The 8,413-nt window shown below is 41.4% G+C and overlaps 1 protein-coding gene across 1 annotated transcript in view; it reads right to left on the bottom strand.

The window, feature by feature from the left end:
* Window positions 1-8,413, bottom strand: part of ST6GALNAC5 (ST6 N-acetylgalactosaminide alpha-2,6-sialyltransferase 5) — a 145,115-nt gene that overhangs the window by 17,332 nt on the left and 119,370 nt on the right. The gene's annotated exons all lie outside the window — the stretch shown is intronic.

The following is an 8,413-nucleotide window of genomic DNA, read 5'->3' as shown; positions in this document are numbered from 1 at the left end:
AGAACTAGCATTGACCTGTCAAACACTGGGCTCAGGGCTTTGCTGACATTAAATGACCAAGTCATCACATCTACCCAGCAAGGTTTCTGTTACTCCCATTTTACAGACAAGGATGCGCAGGATCAGAGATGTTAAGAAAGGATGCAGAACTAGCAAGTAATGAAGTCATGCTTTCAAACCTAGATCTTTGTGAATTCAAACTTACCCTCAAGTCGAAGAAAAGACTACTATAAATTGCTGTGACACCAGCTTTAATACTCTTAATTCGCTTTATTGAAAGTTAAGCATTTATCAATATTCTTGCATGCTATACAAATATGTTTATCCTAAATAAACATTATCTAAGAATCACATGGGAAAAGACATGCAAATTGTAGTCCCTCAGATGCCATAATTTTGAAATGACAATTAGTCAGTTTCTCCCATTTTGAGGGGAGAGGGAGAGAGATTGAGCTGGTCCATCTTTAAAAATGTAAAGAAAGCATCCAGCTCAGAGCCACAGACATCATCCCGTGAACAAGTGCATGCCCTGCAGAAGCCCTGGCCTTGTAGTGCCCGCCAGGGACAACTGCAATGACAGTGCTCATTTCAACACCCCAAACCAATGATTTACTTTCTGAACACCTGCGTGCTAACAAATTAAACATTCCCCTGTTCATGTTTAATGAGAAACATTTCTTAGTTGCTGTTTGAAGATAATGTAATTAGGGCCCGAGGCCAAGGCCAGCAAGTGCACAAGAAATGACAATCAAGAATGTTTTAAAGGAAAGTTGCATTGTTAGATTTTCCCCTAGAGCCTCTGCTCTTCTTCTCCGTTAACTTTGAACAGGACACACTGGCTTCCTGCACAGTCTCAGGAAATCAGACCCCATTTAGTGCTGCATACATTCAGTCTTATATTTACTCTGTGAGTTTCCTGAGTCATAGCTCTGTCACCTTCCCCGACTACGCAGTGGCCAAGGGGGATTCACAGGATGGGTCCAGCCTTGTCTCCACCACCTATTAGCCATGGGACCTTGGTAAGCTACTAACCTCCCCAAGTCTCAGTTTTCTCATCTTTAACTGAGGATAATTAATGCCCCATTCTACCTTGGTAAAATTAAAATATACACAGTATTAGATTGAGTCATTTGAAATTGCCATTATTTGACCTGCAAGAATAACAATTGCAGGGGGTTGAGCCCAGTCCTTACCATAGGACCTGGCACAGTGATCATTCAATAAATGATAGCTGCTAATGGGATTATCAGTCCAAGTGGAGCACATTGTAGGTACCCACTAAATCGGTACTGATCACTTTGTGTTGATAATTGACATATGGGCTTATGAAATGGAGGTTATACCATTGTACATTCTCATCATTCATTTGACATCTAATTATTCTTAGGTGACAGGTACTATGCTGGGTAGTAAGAATGCAAATAGAATGGAGAAACGGAACCCCTCAAAGTGAGAGACAGTGGGTCAGGAAAGGCGTGCAATAAAGTATAACAGGATGAGAAAGGTGGCTGTGCTGAAGTATCAGTAAAGGGGGCTACTTAGAGCAAAGCAAGGCTGGGGGTTCAAAGGAAGGAGTTTTAACTAATATTTTTAGATGTTCTCTATGTGCCAGGCACTGTTCTGAGATTTTTCTACAATTGCATTAATTCTATCAATAACCCTTTCAGAAAGATACTGTATTGTACCCTCTATTTTACTAATGAGAATATTGAGGGATAGAAAAGTGAAGGGACTTGTTTAAGACCATACAGTTAGAAAGCAGCAGAACTGGGATTTGAATCCAGGAAATTGACTGCAGAGTCCATGAGATTCACCATTATGGGTTACAATGCAATAGAATGAATAGACTAACTGTCATGGGATGTTTGCTTAGCTCATCATCTATCTCCTTTCCTCCCTCTCAGAAACTCGGTGATCTTATTTCCTAATCAATAGTGTTGCTATTGCACTTAGGGCACTGGGTTGGGTGGATGCAGTAAAGTGGCAAGTGTCTTTTATCCCAGGAGTCCCCAACCCACAGTTTGTGACCTGTTAGGAACTGGGCTGCACAGCAGGAGGTGAGCAGGTGAACAAGCAAAGCTTCCTCATTAATTGCAGCTGTAGCATCACTGCCTCAGATCCACCTAAGATCATCAGGCATTAGATTCTCATAGGAGCACTGGTCCCTGGTGCCAAAAATGTTGAGGTCCACTGTAATCTATCCAACGCCTCCATTCCACTGAGGCCCATTCGCGAAAGACTCATCCAACTAAAACATTAAATTAATGATGAAATGTGGTTAAGATTAAACCTTTCCTTTGAAGAAAGTGGCACCTATTCCCCTCAAGAAACTGCTGGAACCTAGAGTAGGGAAACCTTCTGAATTCCCTGGGTAAGCTGTTGGTGGTGAGGTCTCAATAGCCAAAGGCAGAGGGAATACTCACTTTTCCTTTTCTGTATTTACCTGCTCATCCATACATAAAGGATGAAGAGGAAAAGTTCAATAACAATCTACTCAACAACAGAATTCCTATTATGTATCAGGCATTGAACTTGGTGATACAGATAAAAAAGAAAGATAAAGCCCTCTCAATCTTCTTAAGGGACATACGGTCTAGGGCAAGGGTGCCCCCAGACAACAATTACAGGACTGTGTGGTAAGTACTATAATATGATTGGACACAAGGGGCCATGAGACCAAAGATGAAGGAATATTTGAGCCTATCTAGAAGAGCTAGAGGGGTGGGAGGACAACCAGGAAAGAACTATGCGAAGAGAACCAACAGCTGAGATTTTTAAAAAGAGGGAATGCTCTATGGTGATAGGACAAGTGAAACTAGACATGGAAAATGTGCTTAGGATTTGAACATTTGGCCAAAACAGTCTCAGTAGAAGAGGCGAAAGCGTCTGATTATGGATGGACGTGAGGAAGTAGAGGCTGAAGCTTGGCTGCAAGGGGCTGATGGAAGGTTGATGATGGAGCAAGGCAGGTCCCCGGGACAGACTCTGACACTTAGGGTGACCACCCGACCTGGTTTGTTAGGGGCTGTTTGGATTTTAGCATTGAAATTCCTATATCCTGAAAAATCTCTACTTATGGAGAAGCCCACTAAAAAATTCCTGCAAAGATGACGGGGGCCTTGCAAGTGGCATGTTACTCAATGATGATTAGGGTCAGGAGAATCAGCATTTAAGACAAAGTTTATCACAAATCAGGCACTTAACCTTCTCACTTGTAAAACAAAGAGATGACCAACTAGATACCTGTGGCCAGATGACATTCATTCATTCATTCATTCATTCATTCATTTAAAAGACATTTCGAAGTACTTAATACATCCCCGAGGTACTGTGTAACTCAGTACATTTGCTTAATAAGGTCACTTTTTAAGATTTCATTCCACTGGACCTTAAGGCCACTGGGACCTGCTTTTTCTCATCAGACTCACCTATATTTATCCTGAATTTTCCATTTTGATTTATAATTTGAAAATATTATGCTCATTTTTACAGGGAAAACTTTCCGAAGATCCCAGCATCTCCTTCACCTGTAATTAATTACTCTGAAGTGATTCTTAGAGCACAGGCTGGCTGATAGGTGAAACCTGTGTCGCCTTATGGAGATTCCATGGCCTTCTGTCTGTCTCTTTCTCCTATGCCCATGTGAGTCCAGCTGAAGAGTCTTTCAAGGAAGACCAAGGTTCCTGACCGTACCATACTGACCTTCTGTGATTACTGGGCACCACGAGAACGCACTGGGGTCCACTCAGTCCCAGAAAGCCCTCTCTCATGATTCCTTCCCATCTGCCTTAGCTCTAAGGTATTAATTATCTTGGGCCCTAACAACCTCTCTTTGAATTGTGCAGATGCACCAAACAATGCAAAAGAGAAGGAAGTCTGAATTATGCCTTAAGTGCCCTTTGGTAAGTGGCGCCAATACAATAACAATAGCTGTTCTACACAGAATGTTACACATTCTGCAGCTGACAAGAGCATGTACCAAAGGCTGAATCACTTCCAAAGAAGGAAATGTAGTCTGGTTTCTGCATTTGGAGGGACTAATGATTTCTTGGGAGGCAGAATGATCACAAACTATACAAATGGCGTGACTGCTTTTTGGGATGTGTTACAGTCCTCTGAGAGAGCCATGGTCCTTCTCATCTCAGCATCATAATCCTCTGTGTCCTAATAATATGGGTAAAGATACTCATGCTTTGGTGAATTAAGATTCCTTGCTATATTTACATGTTCTTCCCTTGAGCACTCAGATGCTGGGTTGAATCACTCACTCCATGGAGTATGGGAAGGTAAAATTTGAGCTCTGCTAAGCAGTCTAAGAGATAAAAGTCCACAAAGACAAAAGAGGGAAGGTAGCTTCCAGTGAACTCCTACCCAGAAAAGCCTCTCTCGGACTTTTTACTTACTGTATTCAGTGTCCCAGATTCTTGGGGGACATTTTCCTTAAAGCCCCATTTAGTGAGATATTTCATCCTTTGGCAGGAAACACGGGCACCCATATTAAGTCATTTCAATCTTAGTCATCTTTCTTGCTCTCTGACCCATAAAAAGCACTCAGTTAATATTGAATAGATGAATGGATCGATAAATGAGTGAATGAAACTCAACCTCCTGCCTTCTCTGTCCTCTGAGAAAACCTGCCTCCTGAGACATAAAAAGAAGACATAATGTGGTGTCCTAACCAATAACTTGCCTGCAGACCCCAGTCCTTTGTACTAATGCCATGAAGAGAAGGGGAAAGTGCTCTGTGGAAGCCTCTGTCTGCAGAGAAGGAGGCTCCAGCCATTTGCCTCAGGGCAGCCACTGGGCCCAGGGAGCCATAATGGCCAGAGCCCAGAGCACTGCTTCGAATTAATGGCTGGCTGGGAAAATGGCCCAGGACACAGTAAGGGCCATTAAGCCCAGCCAGTTATTAATCCCCAGTAAGAGCTTGATGCCAAGGTCATTAGAGCTGTTGTGAGGTGAAAAATGCCCAGGAAAATCTATAGCACACGTAGGAGTTACCCGTTCTCCAGGCCGCTGATGCTCAGAGCTGCAGGCCAGGCCCCAAGAGCGTGAGGTACAGAAACCTGTGGGAGTCAGGACGGCTAGCTTTCTAGAGGGCACGCGCGCACGCACACACACACACACACATGCACACATGGAGCTTACCATTTTATTTTTTCTGTCACTTTTGCTTTATAATGACCTGTAAGCATTTGTCATCATCCCGGTACCTAGGACAGTGTCCTCAACTTAGTGGGGGGGGTTCATGAATATTTTAGAATGTTTTAAAAGGTGTGAATGAGTCTCTTCTTCCACCATCCCCTCCTCAATTCCCCCCAGCCCCCAAAAATCAAGGAATAGGGGAGCATGACAACTTTCATCAGAACTTATTCTTTTGGGCTGTGGCGAGAGGAGCCATCCCTGCTTGAGAAAGCACGCTCAGGGAATCAAAGTCTGATTTCTGTCACAGCCCAGAGAGCAAGAGCAGACAGAAGGAATTCTCCCTGTGACCCAGCTGACGCCTCCGGAGCCTTTTTTAAGAGAACAGAACAGACTGAATCAAATTAAACTTGACACCTAAAACACCCAGTGATGTCCTTGCAAACATTTGCAGCACGGCAATCTCAGGTTTCACTTTTCAAAATTCTGATTTATTTGGCAGAGGGAAAGGTACCTCAGAGCATAATGCCCATTAGTTGAGTAATGAGACCGGTCTTGCTCTGGGAGCTGCCTGTTGGTCTGGAGCAAACATAAGATATATTAAATGGCTTCAGGTGTTTCGAGAATCTCTGTACCTTCTAATTTGATGTTTTCCTGTAATTACTGGGTTTTCATTAGCTATCAATAAAAACATTAGCTGTCAGTCTGCTTCAGACTGACACTGGGTATAAGCCACCGATTATTTAATGTGATTCACTAGAAAAATGTTACTCTTCTAAGCTGCTCCTCTCCCTCTACTGCAATAACAAGCCCACTCACCAGCCTTCACTGCCAAAAAGTCCTCTCTCCACCACCTTCCATGATTTGCATCTACTGGCTGGTAAGGATGAAAGTGCTCTGTAGGCAAGAGGCAGCACTGAGCAATGTTTAAAATACAGCCTTTGGAGTCACTGGCTTTGAATCTGCTTCTTCCAACCTTAGGTGGATAATTTTGGGCCAAATGGCTTAGCTTTTCTGAGGCCCAGTTATTTCATCTGTAATCTGAATATCATAAAGCCAATTTCAAAGGGAAGTTTTGCCATCTCAGTTAATGGCGCAACTTCCACCCAGTTACTCAAGACAAAATTTAAGGATTGTTTTCAGTACCTCTCTTTCTCTACCCCCTACAACTCATCCAATTCTACCGGATCTATCCTCCTACACATATCTGAAATCCTAGCACTCATCATCTCTGCTGCCACCACCTTCACCAAAGCCACCATTATCTCTCTTTAGATCCTGCTGCATGCAAACTCTTAACTATACTTCCCTCATTCTCTCCCTCCTGTCTCCATGAAGTTCCTGGAGTGTCCTTTAGATCACATCATGTCACTCACCTGCTTAAATCCTCCAGTGGCTTCTTATTGCACTGGGGATAAGAAACTAGACCTTAAATCAAACTCCTTATCACGGTTCTTAAGATCTGCAATTTCTATCCTTGTCTCTCTCACCAATATCATCTTGTACAGAACTCTCTATGATTACACTGGCATTTCTTCATCGCTTGCTCTCTGATGTGGTTTATATTAGCCATTCCCCCATCCGGGCCACTCTTATTCTGATCTTTGCATGACTGTTCCTTCACCTTCTTCAGGTGTTACCTTTAGTCTCCCAGGTAGGCCTTTCCTGACCCCTTAATCTACACTGCCCTCCTTTTCCATTTCTTGTTACTTTCTGTTATCTAGATTTATTTTTTAAATAAATGCGTATCACTACCTAAAATAATCTTAATTATGGCTTGTGTATTTACATGTTTATTGCCTTTCTCCTTTACTAGAATCTAAGCTCCATGAAAGCAGGAGTTTTGTCTTATTCACGCTGTATTTTTAGCACCAAGAATGATGCCTAGCATAAGGCAGGAGTTCACCAAATATTTTTGAATGAATTACTGAATGATAAGGCATATAGAACTTACCACAGTGCTTGGCACATCAAGAATATAAAAGAGATATACTTATTGTGTTTAAGTGTCACCATTCTGCCACTAACCAGTTCTTGATCTTTTCTCTCTGGGTAACCAGGTTGATGTTTTCTAAAGCACAGTATTTAAATCTCCTGTGTATGTCATAACCACTTGCAGCGTAGGTGACCTTCAAAGAGAGGCCCAGGAAATCTCATTAGTTTTCTTTTTACTTATTTAATTACATTCTATTTTTCAAATGTGTTTTTAACAACTTTATTGATATATAACTTACATTCCATAGAAGTCACCTATTATTTTAGTATATTTACAGAGTTGTGTAACTATCACCAGAATATAATTTTAGAATATTTCCATCATCCTGAAAAGAAACCTCATGCCCATGTATAGTCACTGCCTATTCCCATGGCCAGCCCTAGGCAACCACTAAAACACATTTTGTCTCTACGGATTGGCTTTTTCTGGACATTTCACATAAATGGAATCATACAGTCTTTTGTGTCTGACTTTTTTCACTTAGCATAATAATTTTGAAATTCAACACAATATATGCCATTTTTGTTTACACATTCACCAGTTAATGGATATATAGGTTGTTCTAGTTTTTAGTTACTATGAATAATGGTATTATGAGCATTCTTATAGAAATCCTTATGTGGACATGTACTTTCATTTCTCTTGCATAGATACCTAGGAGTAGAATTATTGGGCCGTATAACAACTTTATGTTTAATCTTTTGAGAAATTGTTAAACTGTTTTCCAAAGTGGCTATACCATTTTACATTCCCACCTGCAATACATAGTGGTTCCGAATTCTCTACATCCTTGTCAGCATTTATTACTGCCTCTCTATTTGATTATAACCATTCTATTGGGTGAAAGGAAGTATCTCATTGTGCTTTTGATTTGTATTTTCTTTTTTTCTTTATTTTTTTAATTTTAATTAGTTTCAAGTATACAGTACATTGGTTAGACATCTATATAGTTAGTAAAATGATCCCTCCAATTGCTCCCTCCCTCCCCTGGCCCTCCACCTAGCCAATGTATTAATGCTAATTGCATTCCCTATGGCATGCTCCCCATCCCCATGACCATCGATCAACTACTAATTTGTACTTTTTAACTTTCACCCCATTCTCCCAGTCTACTCTTCTTAAGGAGGGGTTGCATGATGTCGCATTGTAATGAAGCAAGAAAAAAAAAAAGGTAGACAAGCAAAATAAATAAATGGATTAGACAGTATATTAAACAGTGACAAGTACTACCGAGAGAAATCAAATAAGGAAGGGGAGATGGAAAGTGTGAGGCAG

Source organism: Pteropus alecto, unplaced genomic scaffold (genome assembly GCF_000325575.1).
Source record: "Pteropus alecto unplaced genomic scaffold, ASM32557v1 scaffold25, whole genome shotgun sequence".
NCBI lineage: Eukaryota > Metazoa > Chordata > Mammalia > Chiroptera > Pteropodidae > Pteropus > Pteropus alecto.
This window is presented reverse-complemented; position numbering and strand designations above follow the sequence as displayed.